Genomic DNA, 18,989 nt, shown 5'->3' with positions numbered 1-18,989 from the left:
AGCATGACTTACAATCTTTTGGGTATGTACCCAGTAATGGGATGGCTCGGTCAAATGATATTTCTAGTTCTAGATCCTTGAGGAATCACCACATTGTCTTCCACAATGGTTAAACTAGTTTACAGTCCCATCAACAGTGGAAAAGCATTCCTGATTCCTCCACATCCTCTCTAGCATCTGTTGTTTCTTGACTTTTTAATGATTGCCATTCTAAATGGTGTGAGATTGTTATCTCATTGTGGTTTTGATTTGCATTTCTCTAATGACCAGTGATGATGAACATTTTTTCATATGTTTGTTGGCTGCCATAAATGTCTTCTTTTGAGAAGTGTCTGTTCATATCCTTTGCCCACTTTTTGATGGGGTTCTTTCTTTGTTTCTTGTAAATCTGTTTAACTTCTTTGTAGATTCTGAATATTAGCCCTTTGTCAGATGGGTACATTGCAAAAATTTTCTCCCATTCTGTAGGCTGCCTGTTCCTTCTGATGATAGTTTTTCTTTGCAGTAGTTCTTTAGTTTAATTAGATCCAATGTGTCAAGTTTGGCTTTTGTTGCCATTGCTTTTGGTGTTTTGAACATGAAGTCTTTGCCCATCCCTATGTCCTGAATGGTATTTCCTAGGTTTTCTTCTAGGATTTTTACGGTTTTAGGTCTTACACTTAAGTCTTTAATCCACCTTGAGTTAATTTTTGTATAAAGTGTAAGGAAGGGGTTCAGTTTCAGTTTTCTGCTTATGGCTAGCCAGTTTTCCCAACACCATTTATTAAATAGGGAATCTTTTCCCCATTGCTTTTGTCAGGTTTGTCAAAGACCAGATATTTGTAGATGTGTGGTGTTATTTCTGAGGCCTCTGTTCTGTTCCATTGGTCTATGTATCTGTTTTGGTACCAGTACCATGCTGTTTTGGTTACTGTAGCCTTGTAGTATAGTTTGAAGTCAGGTAGCATGATGCCTCCAGCTTTGTTCTTTTTGCTTAGGATTGTCTTGGCTAGGTGGGCTCTTTTTTCGTTCTATATGAAGTTTAAAGTAGTTTTTTCCAATTCTGTGAAGAAAGTCAATGGTAGCTTGATGGGGATAACACTGAATCTATAAATAACTTTGGGCAGTATGGCCATTTTCACGATACTGATTCCTCCTATCCATGAACATGGAATGTCTTTCCATTTGTTTGTGTCCTCTCTTATTTCATTGAGCAATGGTTTGTAGTTCTCCTTGAAGAGGTCCTTCACATCCCTTCAAGTTGTATTCCCAGGTATTTTATTCTCTTTATAGCAATTGTGAATGGGAGTTCACTCATGATTTGGTGTTCTGTTTTTGGTGTACAGGAATGCTTATGACTTTTGCACATTGGTTTTGTATCCTGAGACTTTGCTGAAGTTGCTTATGAGATTAAGGAGATTTTGGGCTGAGACAATGAGTTTTTCTAAATATACAATCATGTCATCTGCAAACAGAGACAAACTTTACTACAAAACACAAAGCAGGCCAGATTTGACCTCAGGGCCTTGTTTGTTCACCCCGGCTCTAAATTTTATTTACACACATAAATAACTCTACTATGTCAAAATTAGATTAACTGCATTACAAGAAGTATGCTTCCTTAAATAATTTATGTGATTTAAAGCATAGGTTCTCTGAAACCATGTACTTTTGAAGCAACATGGATGCAGCTGGAGACATCATCCTCAGCAAATTAACATGGGAACAGAAAACTAAATACCACATGTTCTCACTTATAATCGGGAGCTAAACACTGAGTACACATGGCCATAAAGATGGGAACAATAGACACTGAGGACTACTATGGGAAGGGGAGGACGGTCTAAAATCTACTTATTGGGTACTCTATGTTCACTACCTGGGTGATGAGACCATTTGTACATCACACCTCAGCATCACACAATTTTCTGATGTAACAATCTGCATATGTATCCCTTGAAGCTGAAATAAAAGCTGAAAAAAGTAAATGAATAAAGCAGTGGTTCTCAATCAGCTGCAGTTTTGCCCCACAATCATCACAATTAACATATGACTTACAAAGTAGATTCCCCTGCCCCTATTCTCAGCTTACTCATTTACTGTGTCACCTACCAGTTCAAATATTCTTTTCTATTCACAGTTCTTAAATTCTTAACTCATAGGATGGGGCACCCACCAGTTGCATAACTTTGATATGGCTGAAAAAAGAACTGATATATGAGACTACTATGAATACTACACTTAAGTATATTTTGGGGGGGTGAAGGTGGAGATACAGTTTAGCACAGTCTACAGGATGAGGAAACGTGGTAGAAAGTCTTCTTGACACAGAAACCCAAATGGGAACTACAACTGTCAATCCTGAAATACAGCTTTCAAAAAAGGAAACCTTTTTTTTTCTTTTTTGAGACAGAGTCTCGCCCTGTTGCCCAGGCTGTAATGCAGTGGCATGGTCTCAGCTCACTGCAACCTCTGTCTCCCAGGTTGAAGCGATTGCCTGCCTCAGCCCCCCAAATAGCTGGGATTACAGGCATGTGCCACCACGCCTGGCTAATTTTTTCTATTTTTAGTAGAGACGGGGTTTCACCATGTTGGCCAGGCTGGTCTCGAACTCCTGATCTCATGATCTGCCTGCCTCGGCCTCCCAAAGTGCTGAGATTACAGGCGTGAGCCACTACACTCGGCCAAAAGGGAACTTTTCTGGATACATGTGCCTGCTCTATTCTCACAGTGCCAGGGCCACTGGTAGGTGGACTTCTGGTGGAATCAATAACCCATTATTGTTCCCAGGTCATGCTTTTGGCTTTACCAACCCTGTTTCTCATCATGATGACTTCAAAAGAACCAGAACCAAAAGAATTGACCATTTAGGAAAGACGTGAAATAGAATGGCTCAAATGGAATTATTTCTTCCACTCAATTCTCTAGTCTTATCTTCAGTCTCACTCAATAGCAGAAGAAAATGGATTTCTACCATCTTTAAATTTAAAATATTTTAAAAAGGTAATATCTCCATGAGAAAATGTTTTAAGCATATTCTTAATATGTTACCAGTGCAGCACAGTTTGGTGTCGAGCACAGAAAAAGGTTATATTAAGATACTCTATCCTGAATTATCAAAGATGTGGATAAGTCCCTTGAAAATACAGTGACCTGAAGCCCCTATGCACTCTCTTTTTTTTTTTAATAAAGTAAATGTTCTGTGTGTGTGTGTGTGTGTGTGTATGTGTGTGTGTGTACATATTTTTATGTGTGTGTCAAAGCTTGGTTTTCTACAGTCTGGGCAGACCAAAGTTGAAATTTTTATTACCTTGAATACATAAAGTTCTAAGACTCATGATCATGATAATGTGAGCAATAGAAAACACAGTACCTATTTCAAAAACATATTAATAAAATGATACTTTCAGAGTATGAAACATGATAAAACACATGGTATTTACATTTCAGTGAATACTTAAGTAACAAAAGCATAGCTTGGAAAGGATGACTGACTAGATGACCCATTTCTGGAAAGGATGCCTAGGTTACCCATTCTTGACATTCTGGCAGAATCATTCATTTTAACTTACTCTGACAATAAAACTATACTGAACAGATTATTTCCAGGTAGGTAATTCCTTCTTTCTCTGTCGTCAGAGAGCTAACTCTTGCTACCTTCAGGTTTCTTCCATCATTCACTCTGAGACAAATACATCTAAATTTGTCTTGAATGAAAGACTCATAATGACTAAGAAAAAACTAAAGAAAGTATCTGCCTGAACCATAAGTCTATAGATTTGTCATGTCTTTGTTTTCTTCTAGCCTCATATAATGCCCACAGGAATGAACCTCCCACATGGTACTAGTAACTTCATTATCAGGAATGAGACATATAAGGTATTAATTAGCATGCTATGGGTAAGCAGCAGCATTTTTGTTTAAGAGACACAGTATGGTTAAAAAATATTCAAGAGTATCATCTCCAAATGTAACTTGAAAGCTTTTATTTGGAGTAGAGGTCCAGATACTTCTACCTTTAACCATTAACTGGTCTTCCTTTGTTCAGAAATATCAGACAAATCAACTATGAAGGTCAATAGAATGATAGATGACACAGAAAGAATATTTGTCTCTCTAGGGTAACTCTTGGCAAACCTTGAAAATGAGACAAGGTTAAACTGGGTAAAGGAGCAAACTTATTAACCTATATATATTGATTCAATGGCAATTTTAACTTACTCTGGCAGTAAAGGTATAAAACAGCACAAAGAATTTCCTTAGGTTGAGAGAAAACATCACGGCCCTTACAAAAAGCACCAAGTTGGCTGGCATGCAGCCCCAAGGTGGACCTTTTGAATGAAAAAGGAGATCAATACAACTGAACTGTGGGAAAATTAATACAGATTTTAATTGAGATATATCTGTGCCTCAAAAAGTAATAGGGATGAACTGTCTTTGCCTTTATCTGATGACTTAAAATTTTCTCCCTTCAATTTTAAACTCTTCAGGGAAAGAAGAATGTTTTCCTTATCCCATTCCCCTTCAGGGGATAAGGAAGTGGCTGCAAAAGGCTGCAATGTAACTCTTTAAACTGGGAATAGTTAAAATGCAAGGATTAAGCTGGAGTGCTTTCTTTTTCTTCTGAAGAAGAGTGCTCAGGTGGTAGCACTCAAACTGACTGCCCTCTGATAACCCCGACCCCAAGTTGATGTGATCCACGTGCTTTCCACAGCCACATCATCTTTCTCAATCAAAAAGCGCAGCCCTCCTGGCAAAGCAATTGTTCTTTTCCAATGTATATCCTGAACGATGTAAAACTCTAAGTCCTAAGAATGAGTCTGTACTCCTATAGGGATTTAGACACGCAGTTTAGTCTCCAGAGGCTTAGAATTCTTAGGCAACATCTCTAGCTCATTCAATCTTGGTATAAAGCTAAAGAAACCACTGGGATCCTAGCTTGGACTGGCTGCCCCCATTATCTGGCCATGAGAACAACAGGATGATATAATTCAGGTACAGTCTCTGATCTGATCTAAATGGGAATATTCAGTGGGGTGCTAGCACCTGCTCTTACATCAAGGTTATAGTAGACCCACAGTTCCCCAAAGTAGTAGAAGTAGAATGACGGGGATGGGGTAGGGTCACAGAAGTAAGAAGAATTTCTGGAGGATACTCTGGTGGTACACAGCCCATCACCGGTTCAGGCCAGAAATACTACCTAAGCAAGGGATACACATGGCCATCAGAGTGACAGTAGTGATATTTGTATCCAGCAGATATACAATGGTATCACTCAGCCTCAATCAAGGCATCAGCAAGGCAGTTGGTAATTTCCAAATTGAAGATATTAGAGGTGCCATAGTCCTGAAGAGTTCATGGAGAATCTCAGGCTTGATCTTGAGTGGAACCTCCATGCTACACTTAGGAAAATCATGGGCAATTCACAGCATTATCAAGCAAGGGCAATGGCAAAGGTTGCTGCACAAGCCAGTCGGGTCGACCTTTCCAGCCACAAAAATTTGCATGCAAATCCAAGTTAGTCCCTTTGCACTAGTCATAAATGTGCCAGTTCATGTCATTCAAGAGTATATATAGATAAGATCCTTTGCAGACATATGGCATTAAAGGATGTAACAACCTACAGCTTGCTGTTAGCCAGAAAGATTCCGTGACATGCTCAATTTTGGGATGGTTGAAGAATTCAGAGATGTGAATCTCCCTCTACAAAAATGCCACTAACTTTTTAGTACAAATCTCCAGATTCATCCTTCTCACCACCAATAATGTTCCCATAAGTTTGTACTTGGAGAAATGTACAGTTATCAAACTGCACAAAGCCATCACCCAAGTTGAACTTACTTCATCCATCTACAAACATTTCCAAATGTCTTGAGCCCTCACTAAAGAACTTCCTCAAGACCCAGGAAAGAAACGTAATGTGTAATGTCTATTATTTCAACTGTGTAACCTGATCCCAGAGTTACTATTCAGACTGCATCCTTCTTTTGGCTCTGACTCCTCAAATTTCAAGCTTCTGCCACGAGTACACCCATTTGATAAAAAAGAAGAGTACAGGATGGGGAAGAGGAAAAGAAGACCACCAAAACAGTCTCCTAACTGGCCTCCCACCTTCATTCATCCTTTTATTTCATCCATCCTGGATAACACCAAATAAGTATTTCTAAAAACTTTCATTTTTGTGTTATTATTTTCTACTTTTTCTTCATCAATATATTCTAATCTTTCTAAAATGAACATACGTAATGAAATATTTTTTCAAAGTCAAAAAAGGCCGAGCGCGGTGGCTCACGCCTGTAATCCCAGCACTTTGTGGGGCCGAGGCGGGCAGATCACAAGGTCAGGAGTTAGAGACCAGCCTGGCCAAGATGGTGAAACCCTGTTTCTACTAAAGATACAAAAATTAGCCAGGCACAGTGGCAGGCACCTTTAATCCAAGCTACTCAGGAGGCTGAGGCAAGAGAATAGCTTGAACGCGGGAGGCAGAGGTTGCAGTGAGCCAAGATCCCACCACTACACTCTAGCCTGGGCGAAAGAGCAAGACTCCATCTTAAAAAAAAAAAAAAAAAAAAAGGCAAAAGAACTCAGCTTTTATATTTCATTACCACTATGTGATCCAAACATAGTCCTACAATATTCAGTCCCTAATGCCTTTCCTTTCTAACCATTCATTCATCTTCTATAATGAACTTTGCACTCCAAACAAACTGATACAGTCACATTCCCTGAAAAAGAATACGAGACATATTCTTTCCCGTTCCTATAATTTCTCTCTTGGTTCTCTACCATAATGTAGTCCCTAAATCCTTCCTTTATCAAAATCATCTTTACACAGAGATTCCATCGCCTTTGAGACTATCAATATCCACTGCAAACCAAAAGTGATCTTTTTTTCTCCTCAAAACTCTTCCCCAAATTGAGAGTCAACACTGATAATTTACTGCCATGAATTATTAGTTGTCTTTCTATGCATACCTATATCTTCACTATTCACAGAAAACATTAAAGAAAGGGATCATACATTTTTCTTTTACATAATAAATGCTCAACAAATGTTTGCTGAATGAATCCTGAGACATACTTACAACACTACATATAATTACACCAGGTGATCAATAAATATTTGGTGCTTACATGATTAAGGGAAACAAATGTTTGCAAGGGTTTTTTCCATAAAGCTAATGATAGGTATTCCATCTATATTAAAAATACATTAGAGAATGTTTTAAAGCTTCAAGAATATTGTTATTACTCAAGAGTAGGTTAAGCAGTGATGAGTAACAGCTGAAATTGAGTATGAAAGATAATTTGTACCTTGGCATACATGTAATCCTTTTTAAGTGGCTCTAAATTTATAGTCTATTCCATTTATTTAATTTGTGTTATTACTTTTCAATGTACTTCTCTAAAAATAAGAATTCTCATTTACACAGAAAATATAAAATTGTGAAAGAATGCTCACTGTTTTCTTTATTTGCTTTAACCACAACTAAGGGAACTCTATCAGGACACACTTCAATGTCATAGGTCAGGCATCCTTTTGCTTATTCTAACTGTTGGAACCTAATTAAAGAGCAATTCCTTACATGTTGGCCTTGGAAACTCCAAGTGTAAACTTAATTACAACAGTGCAAAAAAGATTATGAAACTATCATCGTTTATTACTACCTCAAGAGTTATTAAGTATCAAAAAGTAAACATGCTTTCTGCTTATGTCACCAACTAAATTTAAAGATTATTTTCACTTTCTTCCTTTAAAACAGGTATGATCTGTGATATGTGATAAGCCTCACCCCCCACAAACATTTTATTTTCACAGAAAATTATCTCCTTAATTTAGACATTTAGAAAATGTTAATTTTAAACTTCTAGGAATGTGCTTTGCCTAAAACTGAGATATTATTTTAAAAATATGTATTTTCAAAGAAGGTGATACAATATGTAATTATACTGTACAAATAAAAAACAAACACTTCATCCTATAAAACATATTATGGCATATTTTACTTTGAAATAAAAGTACTGATATTTTAAAATCTACCAATACAAAATTTCAAGGAACTCATTTACAAATGCCAAGGGGACGCAGACATAGTAAGATTATTTTCATTCACAGTGATTTCAGTTTTACAGCCACCAGGTTATCAAGAGGAAAATTTAACCTAATTATGAACACATTGCCAGAAACACTTCTAGATATTTCCTTTAAAAGGGAGGTAAACTTCAGAATAAGTAAGTTCAACATTCTAAAAAAACAGAAAATCAAAGAAAAGGGAAATAGCCTTTCTCAAAATAGGCAAATGAGAGACGGCCCAACTTTTTAAATTGCACCAAGAATTTGGTCCAATTTGCAAAAGTACTTATATTTGAAAAACACTGATGACAAATGAAACTGTAAAAACCTACTGAATTTGCCTTAAATCAATTCATTTTCAGACTAAAGGAGAAGTAACTAAAGCAGCACTGAATTGAGGTTGCCATTAAAGTGGCAGTCTTTATTAATCTTGAAGAGGAGGAATATTGATTGTAATTCCTTCTAATTCTATGCTTCTTTATTTTTTTGAGACAGGGTCTCACTCTGTCACCCTGGCTGCAGTGCAGTGGCATGATCTCAGCTCATTGCAGCTTCGACCTCCCTGGCCCAAATTCTATCACCTCAGCCCTGCCAAGTAGCTGGGACTACAAGTGTGTGTCACCACATCGCGCTAATTTTTGTAGAGATGGGATTTCGCCATATTGCCCAGGCTGGTTTCAAACTCCTGGGCTCAAGAAAGCCACCTGCCTCTGCCTTGCAAAGTGTTGGGATTACAGGCATTAGCCATTGCGCCTGACCCTAATTCTATGATTCTTGTTGAGGATTTCTGCATTATGATTCTTACTGAAAATGTTTACATCTACATTTGTGAGAAATAATGGTCTATAGTTTTATTTTTCTGTACTATCTGTCTGTTTTAGAGGAATAATATTAGCTTCATAAAATCAGTCAGGAAGTGTTCCCTCTTCTTCTCTTTTCTGGAAGAGATTTTATAAACTTGAAGTTAATTTCTCCTAAAATGTGTGGTAAAATTCACCAGTGAAATATCTTGGCTGGGATAATTGGCTAGCCATATGCAGAAGATTGACACTGAATGTCTTCCTTACACCATATACAAAAATCAACTCAAGATGGATTAAAGACTTAAATGCAAAACATAAAAAAACAAAAACCCTGGAAGATAACCTATGCAATACCATTTGGGGCGTAGGCACAGGTAAAGATTTCATGACAAAGATGCCAAAAACAATTGCAACAAAAGCAAAAATCAACAAATGGGATCTAATTAAACTAAAGCGCTTCTGCCTGGCAAAACAAACTATCAGCAGATTAAATAGACAACCTATAGCATGGGAGAAAATTTGTGCAAACTTTGCATCTGACAAAGGTCTAATATCCAGCATCTATAAGGAGCTTAAACAAATTTATAAGAAAAAAACAACCTGCTTAAAAAGTGGGCAAAGAACATGAACAGATGCTTCCCAGAAGAAGACATATATGTGGCCAAAAAGAATATGGAAAAAAGCTAAACATCACTGATCATTAGAGGTACGCAAATTGAAACCACAATGAGATACCAATTCACACCAGTCAGAATGGCTGTTATTAAAAAGCCAAAAAATAACAGATGCTGTTGAGGTTGTGGAGACAAAGGAACGCTTATACCCTGTTGGTGGGAGTGTAAATTAGTTCAACTATTGTGGAATACAGTGTGACGAATCCTCAAACACCTAAAGACAGAAATACCATTCGACTCAGCAATCCCATTACTGAGTATATACCCAAAGGAATATAAATCATTCTGTTATAAAGACACGTGCACGCATATGTTCACTGCAGCACTATTCACAATAGCAAACACATAGAATGAACCTAAATGCCCATCAATGATAGACTGGATAAAGAGTATTGGTATTTCATGGTGTATAGGATCTCATTGTTTTTTTTATCTCATTCTTTCCATGGTGTATATGTACACCATGGAATACTAGACAGTCATAAAAAAGAATGAGATCACGTCCTTTGCAGGGACATGGATGGAGCTGGAGGCCATTATCCTTAGCAAACCAACACAAGAACAGAAAACCAAATACCACATGTTCTCACTTACAAGTGGGAGCTAAATGATGAGAATACAAGGACACATAGACGGAAACAACATACTGGGGTCTTTTGGAGAGTGGAGGGGGAGGGTGGAAGGAGGGAGATAATCAAGAAAGACAACTAATGAATACTAGGCTTAATATCTAGGTGATGAAATAATCTATACAAAAACCCCCAGCACACAAGTTTACCTATGTAACAAACTTGCACTTGTACCCTTGAACTTAAATTAAAAAATCATTTATCACATAAAATATAAATCCAGATGAAGATCATGTGCCACGCCAAAATGGAAAGGATAAAATGAATGTTATTAAAGATGTATTAATATCTTTTTAAAAAAGGAAGAAATATCTTGACACGGTGATTTCTTTTTCAGGAGCTTTAAATTACCTATTCACTTTCTTTAATGGTTAAATAGCTATTCAGATTGTCTATTTCACCTTGGTTGAATTTTGGTAGTCTGTGGTTTTCAAAGAATTGATTCATTTCTTCTAAATTATGGGTATAAAGTTGTTTATAGTGTTTTCTTGAAATTTTTTAACGGCTGCAAGATCTGAACTGATGTCTCCTATTCCATTTCTGATATTGGTGACTCAGGCCTTCCCTTTTTAGATTTTTCAGTCTTGCCAAAGGTTTACCAATTTTATTAATGTTTTTTCCAAAAATAGCTTTTGTTTCATGGTTTTTCTCTGCTGTTTTGTGTTTTCAATTTCTTTGATTTCTGTTTTTGTCTTCATTATTTATTTATTTATGCTTACTTCGGGTTTATTTTCTCTTCTTTTTCTAGTCTCTTACGGTAGAAACTTACTAGTTCCTTGAGAAAGAAACTTACAGTATTGATCTGAGAACCTTCCTCATTTCAAAAGTGAACACTTACTGCTATAAACTTCCCTGTCAGCACTGGTTTAACTGCCTCCCACATATTTTGATATATATTATTTTCATTCAGTTGTATGTATTTTTAAATTTCCTTTGAGACTTCCTCTTTGACCCATTGATTATTTTTCCCCTGTTGTCTGTTATCGATTTCTACTTTGAATCTACTATGGTCAGAGAACATACTCTACATGATTTCAGTTCTTTTAAATATGTTGAGGCTTGTTTAATGGCCCAGGATGGGATCTACCTGGGTGAATGTTCCACTCATATTCTACTTGTGTTGGGTAGAGTAGCTTTTTGTTTTTGTAATTTTTTGAGATGGAGTCTCGCTCTGTCACCCAGGCTGGAGTGCAGTGGTGTGATCTCGGCTCACTGCAACCTCCGCCTCCCAGGTTCAAGCAATTCTCCACCCTCAGCATCCCAAGTAGCTGGGACTACAGCCATGTGCCACCATGCGAGACTAATTTTTTGTATGTATTTTTTTTTTTGCAGAGACGGGGTTTCACCGTGTTAGCCAAGATGATCTCGATCTCCAGACCTCATGATCCACCTGCCTTGGCCTCCCAAAGTGCTGGGATTACAGGTGTGAGCCACCGTGCCCGGCTGGGTAGGGGGTTTTATAAATGCCAATTAGATTTTGTAGGTTGGTTGTGTTATTCAGATCTTTTTTATATCCTTGCTGACTTTCTGTCTAAAAGTTCTATCAGGTGCTAACTAGAGATCCTGGGTCCATTTAGATCCTGGCCTCTAAAGCAGCCACATCAGACATACTTTGTTCTTTTGTCCATTGAATTTTTAATGACAAATAATGAGTCAGTATGCAGAACATATAGGAGTAGTCGCTGGCTGACTCTCAGAAGCCTAGGACTATCATTGATTTGCAGATATGCGGAAGATAGTTACTGGAGTGAGGCTGTTGATGACTGGATGATTTTCAGAAGCATGGCCACAGGAGTGAGGCTGTCACTGATTGGCTGATTTTCACATCATGTGTACTGATCAAAAGTGATTTCTAATTACTGGTGATTACTTATTCATGACTTGGGACTTTGTTCAAAGAAGTCTTTTCCTTTCTTGAATGTAAAAATTAACTACTTTTAATTACCAGTCCTCCTTTTGGTTTTTCCTCAGAAAAACCTGCTAGAGACAACATAATGGATTATCTAGATATATATTTCTGGAGGTATAATTCTCAACTAGTGTTACCATTTTAAGTGAGCGAGGTACCAATTACTGTAGCACAAAAATAATTCTAAATGTGAAATTTTAATAATTTATTTTAAAATGTTATTATTATTGTTAGAGATGGGGTTTCACTATGCTGCCCAGGCTGGAGTGTAGTAGCTATTTACAGGCATGATCACAGTGCACTGCAGCCTTGAACTTGTGGGCTCAAGCAATCCTCACCTCAGACTCCCAAGTAGCAGGGTCTACAGGGAATGCCACTGCACCTGGCTTACCCTCAGTTATCATAAGATTATTTCCAAAACCTAAGTTGGGAGAGGTTGAAGGAAGGGATTATAAACTGTCTTGTCTTCTATAGCTTGTCTTCTAGCTAATTTTAATCTCAAGGGTTTCAGACTGGTATAGTGCACAACCCCTATTTAATGGCAATGTTCATTCTTCTGTACTAATTGTAGGAAAAAAATTAAGCTTCTGAAATTATTCTTGGTTTAGGGAATTCAGCAACAAGTTGGCTTGGCTTTTTAATAGTTTTACTTCTTCAGCTTGTTCCATTTCTTGAGATCTCAAGAGCTATTACTAAAAGTCTCAGATTTTTAATTCATCTCTACATCCTTCTAAAATTTAGCCTGGAATGGTGGCCAACTTTGCATAGACTTGCAGTGGCTTTTCTCTTTACCAGAATACTATGTTAGAATATCTAAATAGGACTGCACTCCAATGTTTAAAATCCAGTCTCCTCTTTTAATGCTTTCTTATGTTATCTTTCAAGTACCTACAGCCACCACTTTCCCATCCTCTGAAAGAAAATTTTGTTGAGTTTTACTTTCTATAATTTACATTATGAAAAAATAGAAATAGTCAAAACAATGCTCTACCCTGGGGGAAAAAACCCTGCTTCTTCTATCTCCTTTTGAGATCTACTAGTATAGTGAAAAAAATGTAATCTGTTTAAGAAGTAGAGGGTACAGGATACCAATAAGTGTCAGCAGAAATTGCTAACATAGTAGCCTTTGGTTTTCCTGTCATTTTTGAGTAGGATATAACCTATCAGATGAATCTGATGGCATTAATCCAGTTTTCAGTATCCACTTTGCATTTACACAGGACCCAAGGACATGGCTTTAGATACACTGAAAATAACATATGCTGTATCCTATCTACCTATACTATTTCAGGTATCAGCCACTAAATTTTTAAATCTTCATGGGATAAGCACAATAGTAAAACATTTTCATAGTTGAAAAATCATTAAAAACTTTAGATCACTACTGTAGTTTTAAATTATTTTTTAAGTGCTTTTTGATACTTCTAACTAAGCTTATAAATATGTTACCTAGAAATTCAGGTATACTTTTAGTGTTACTTAAACCTATGCAGCTAAAATAACATCAAATAATTACTGAATGTTAAATTTAAAAATCAGAAAAGTGGTAAGTATATAGAATCTGAAGTTTCAGTAGTAAACTTTCCAACCAAAATGAATAATTAAGCAAAATGAGGGGAACCTAGCCAAATACTGAAATACTGGAAGCTGGGTGGTATGCAGAAGCCCTCTGCAAATTTCTGTGGGTATGAAAAAAGTACATCTCACAAAAAGATGAAAAATAGTGATTTTACTGTTTTGAAAAACTTACAGAATAATTTCATTTGTACACTGCCATGAGAAAATCAGGTTATAAAATTTATCTCCAATCTTAAGCATATAATATGATATATCCATATATAAGCAAAAGCAAGTTCAGAGTTTCTTCATTATTTCTATCCATAGTTTTAAATATATGGTAGACAGAACTTGTAATGTAAGGGTTATAAAGCACTTTAACAACAAAAGCTATCATTTTACAAATGGATAAATTAAGAAGGTAAACAACTTAATTAATGTTATATAGCAAAGAGTTTAAAAACAGAATCTTAGATTACTTGGCTTCAATTCTGTAGCTCATGCTTTCTCTTAATTACCTTCACCCTGAGAGATTATGCACACAGGTTGTAAAATGAACATATGCAACATCAACCTGGGAACTGATCCATAAAGTTGCTTCTAAACTGCAACCTCCCATGCAAAGATAGCACTCATGCTAAGCTGCCAAGAGCACTGATGCATTTAAAAGGCATTAAGCCTCTTAATAAGTTGGTGTTTTAGGACATATTTGTACAATTAAAGCTCAGGAAAAGAACTAAAACAAAAAGTGTAAGTAATCAGAACATCCAGTCTAATGTCAAATTGCAGCTGGTTACAGGGTGTCATGGAGACCTTCACAGACCCTTCATATTTAATTAGGTGAATAGTCTGTCTGGGTGTAAGACTAAATTTCATCTGTTGCTAAAAGACAAAATAAATATAATTATTTTCAAATACTATGTAATAGGTAATAAATTGATACATCTAAGGTCAGTTTAAATACAAATACAATGACTCCATATCCAAACTTTGCAGAGAAATTCCCCATGTCTAAAAGAGCACAGAATTACTTTCAGTTTACACATATTTAAAGAAAGTTAAGCTCTATGGTATAAGATACATTTCTTTTCTTTCTTCTTTTCTTTTTAGACAACACAGTGTCTCACTCTGTTGCCCAGGATGAAGTACAGTGGCACAGTCACAGCTCACTGCATCCTGAACCTCCTGTGCTCAAGTGATTTCCCACCTCAGCCACCTGAGTACCTGGGAGTACAGGCACACACTATCACAACCAGCTAATTTTTTATTTTTTTTTTGTAGAGATGAGGTCTCACTACATTGCCCAGGCTTGTCTCAAACTCATAGGCTCAAGTGATCCTCCTGCCTCAGCCTTCCAAAGTACCAGGATTACAGGTGTGAGCCACCGCACCCAGGTTTACTTGCTCTTTTCATCAGCTCTACCACCTTAAAAATAATCAATGCTTATATTCACTGAGAACTGATCTGCTAAATGCCAGGTGGTAGCAGGAGAAGGCTACTGTTATTATACCCCTAACTTTTTACTCACAAAGAAACGTCACTGCTAGCAAGATCAAGAATGAAGATTTGAATATAGGTCTGTTTAATTTTAAATCTCTATGTCAAAACTCATTTTTTAAAAGTGAACTTAATAAAATCTCTATTGGTCTTGTCTTAATTTAACTGTTTCATCTTAATGAAAAGGATGCAATTCACTGAAAACAGATAGCTAAACAAATCATTTCTATCATCCTTTTCCTCAATTTTTATAAAGCAATTCTAATGGTTCTAATTCCCTTACCTAACCAGGACTGAAAGAGGCATCTTTAAAAGCACCTCCTATGGAAAAGGATTCAGAGCAAAGTTCCTATTCCCCCTTATCACAAATGGCACATTACAGGAAAGCAAAGAGCTGATAATTTACAGCACTGTTATCTAAATTATATGAATGACAAATATCTAAACTTTGTTTATACTAAAACGTTGGCTTAATATAGCCATTCTCTAGAGCAGTGGTTTGATAGTATATTTTTAAAAAATAAAACTGAGTCACTATCTCAATATATTTATACCTAATAGGTTACCTACATGCACTACTATCAACCTGTATTTTAAATAATTTTAGAGAAAATATATGTAAGTAGGTGGTCTAATATGTTCTCTCACCCACTTGGTTATAGTATACTCTTCAGTTTGGATGCCATTGATCTAAAGATGTGAAATTTTTCCAGCTTCCACTTTTTAAGGATTGCCTCCAGACCCAACTTTAGAGCAGCTTAAAGAACTTTTTTTCCTAATACTCAGAAGAGCTAGTGGAATATCAAATTCAAGAGTCTAAAAGAGTTTACAGGCTAGGTCTAAAAAAGCCTTATTTTCTTTAAATTTCCACTTAGATTTATCTTCTTAAGATTTTTTTTTTCTTTATACAGAACTCCTTTCTACTGAAAACTTTCTACTTTAATGCTAAAATAAATGCCAAATAGATTGGAAGCAACATGTGTGAAAAAGAGAAATAACAGAACATTGCAAGTATAACCAAAGCTAATATTTATTAAATAATACCATGCACAAAGCAATATGTTAAGCATTCAAAATGTACTATGTCATTCAATTCTCAAAAAATCTAACAGAAGCTTGGAAGCAATTAGGTAACTTCTACAAAACTACCTAGGTAGCAACAGGAAGAGTGAGTATTAAAACCCAGGTTTATCTGATTCTAAGTTCTTTACCACTAAGTTTAGCCTCCAACTAAGCCTCTGTATGATTTATCCATGAAAATATAATAAAAATAATAATTAATATGTATTTACTATGGGCCAGTATTAGATAATTTATTCTTGAAAACTATACTGTAAATAGGAGCTCTTATTATTCTGATTGATAAATGAGAAAACCAAAGCATTACGCCCGGGGTCACACGAAGGACTAAAGAGTGATTTGAACGTAGGCAGTCTATCTCTAGTGCCTAGACTCTCAACACACTAAACTAAAATGTTTTTCTGTAACAATTCTGTCCTCCTAAAAAATTAGAAGACAAATTTACCATAGCCTACTATCACATTACAAAATGAGGTTATAAACATGAAAGATTACTCATCCATACACATATATACCTATGTGGTATTACGGAACTTATAGCTCCAGATTACTTGGCATTTAAAAAAAATTATCTCTAGGTTGTACCATATGTCAGAAGTGAAATTCTATAATGATTTTCATATATTTGACCATTTTTCTCCCAGGGAATTCAAAGTAGTTCTTTGATAAATAACATAACAATTTTATAGTGCAGAGTGAAATATTATAACCACCTTGTGGGTTAAAAAAAATAAGAAATAGAAAAATTAAATGTCCGGATGCACTTCAAAGAGTACACGGTAGCACTGAAAGAGAATATAAATGTCCCTAGATTAGTGGTACATCTATAGGGTTATACTTCAAAGTTTAAGTTCAATTCAGTAGACATTTACGGGGCACAAACTATACAGGATACAGAGCAGACAATGTTGGGTTTGGGAATATGTAAAAGATTATTCTTATGTAGTTTATATTCTGGCAGAGAACAAAAAGATGTGTGAAGAACTGTCAGGGAAGGGTTAAATACTAATAAAATGTAGAACAGATTTACAAAGAAACCAAAAAAGAGAAAAATTACTCCCAGGTTGAAAAGCAAGAGAAAGCCTAAGAGGGACTAGGCATTTGATCCGGACTTTAGAAATAGTTCAAATGTTCACAGCAAAGAGAAGTGTGCATTCCAAACGGAAGTACCAACATAAGCGAAGAAATGGTTTTCCCAAAGTAGGGTTCAGACATTGTTGTACTACAGCACGCATGACGAGAGAAATGAGGTCTAAGATTGGAAAGGGAGGTTCAGGGCAGATTGTAGAGAGCATTTCCAGGCAAGCTAAGGACTTCAGAATTTGTTTCTAAGGAAAATAGGGAAAATTGCATAACAATGTGAGCTTCAAGGAGAGTCATCTGGCAGCATTTTTAAAAGGCTGACTAAGGAAGAGAGTAACTAACTGGATGAGTCGTTATTGAACAATACTGCTGCATAGAGGGTATGTGAAGCCACTAGATACTCTTGGAAGATCTTCCTTAAAAGTTAGTTTCACTGGAAGATTTTAGAGTTGAAAAAATCATAACTTTTTTTGTGTTCTTTAAAAGATCTTATACATGCATCAGAATCATACTTTTCCACAATGACCACAAACAATGCAGAATAATATGGAAAATTCACACGATGGCAGATCATTAGCATTATGCTCTAAGGTAGCACCACTCTACACCTCTCTCCATATAACTAGCTTCCTCTTCTTTGCTGGCTGTGGAGAGTTCTAAGGTGGATATGTCTGAGAAGTACTGTATATGGTTGTAATAATCTAAGTAGGAATGTCTAAAACATGGCAATTACAGAAAAAAAAGGGAAAGGGGGGGATGAATGGGATAAATGTTAGGGGTAAGGCAAGGGTAGTCAGTCTTTCCTCATCCTTCTGCCAAGACTTGATAAGATGCCTATCCTATCAGCTCCCATAGAATATTATACACTGTTAGCTCAGCACTTACCATATTATATCATAACTTCTTGGTTTCCTGTTTATGTATAACTCCCCTCAACTCATAGCATCTCAAGGACTGTCTTGGTTATAACTGTATCCCAAGTACTTAACACAGTTTCTGGCGTGTAGACAATATTCAGTACATATCTATTGACTAAATGATTCTAGCAGTAAATACATGAAATGACATCACAATTTTTCTATTTCTCATTAAGAGAAAGAACTAATCTGTCCATTCTACTTAAGGATCCCATTCTTTGATCAAGGATTTAATTAGGTGAAAAGTGAGACTGTGCTCAGAGCCATGGTAACAATGGGCAGAGTAGGAGATACCCCAACCTTCAAAATTTCAAAAGAATGCTTAGCAGTAGCCTCTGGGTTGTCCTTCTGGTATCTCTAACTACTTCGGTGAACACTAATGAGTTGGGCAGCATGCATGCACTGATGTTGCGTACAAAGCAGTAGCATGTGCATGGAGATTGGTAGAGTTACCTTGTGTAAAGTAATGGAGGGACACCAAAGGCAACCCCTGCTGTGCTGACAAGACTGGCTCTGGATTCAGTGGGCCAAAGAGTTAATGTTGTTTTATCTGAATGTGAATATAAATTTCACATTTATATGTTTATGTCTATTTAGTCTAAAGGTACTGGTTTCAAAGTAACATTTCTTAATGAATGGTAAACCACTTACAAACCTAATATATCAGTATCTCCAGATAAGATTATAATATTCAAAAGTCCTCCTTAGGGTCACATTAGTTATATAAAAGTTTAATTTTCAATAAAATCTTTATCAAAACATAAAAATACAGTTCAAAAACTGTATC

At 36.3% G+C, this 18,989-nt stretch overlaps 1 protein-coding gene and 1 long non-coding RNA gene across 16 annotated transcripts in view; both read right to left on the bottom strand.

The window, feature by feature from the left end:
- Nucleotides 1-18,989, bottom strand: part of RABGAP1L (RAB GTPase activating protein 1 like) — a 799,577-nt gene that overhangs the window by 415,397 nt on the left and 365,191 nt on the right. The window lies entirely within an intron of this gene.
- Nucleotides 369-6,575, bottom strand: LOC141408727 (uncharacterized). Its single transcript, XR_012425050.1, has 2 exons — nt 6,499-6,575; nt 369-2,449 (listed from the first exon to the last, which is right to left on the bottom strand). It is a non-coding gene; the product is annotated as an uncharacterized lncRNA (long non-coding RNA).

This window comes from Macaca fascicularis, chromosome 1 (assembly GCF_037993035.2).
Source record: "Macaca fascicularis isolate 582-1 chromosome 1, T2T-MFA8v1.1".
Taxonomy (NCBI): Eukaryota; Metazoa; Chordata; class Mammalia; order Primates; family Cercopithecidae; genus Macaca; species Macaca fascicularis.
Note: the sequence above shows the minus strand (reverse complement) of the source record. Positions and strands in the feature narration are given on the sequence as shown.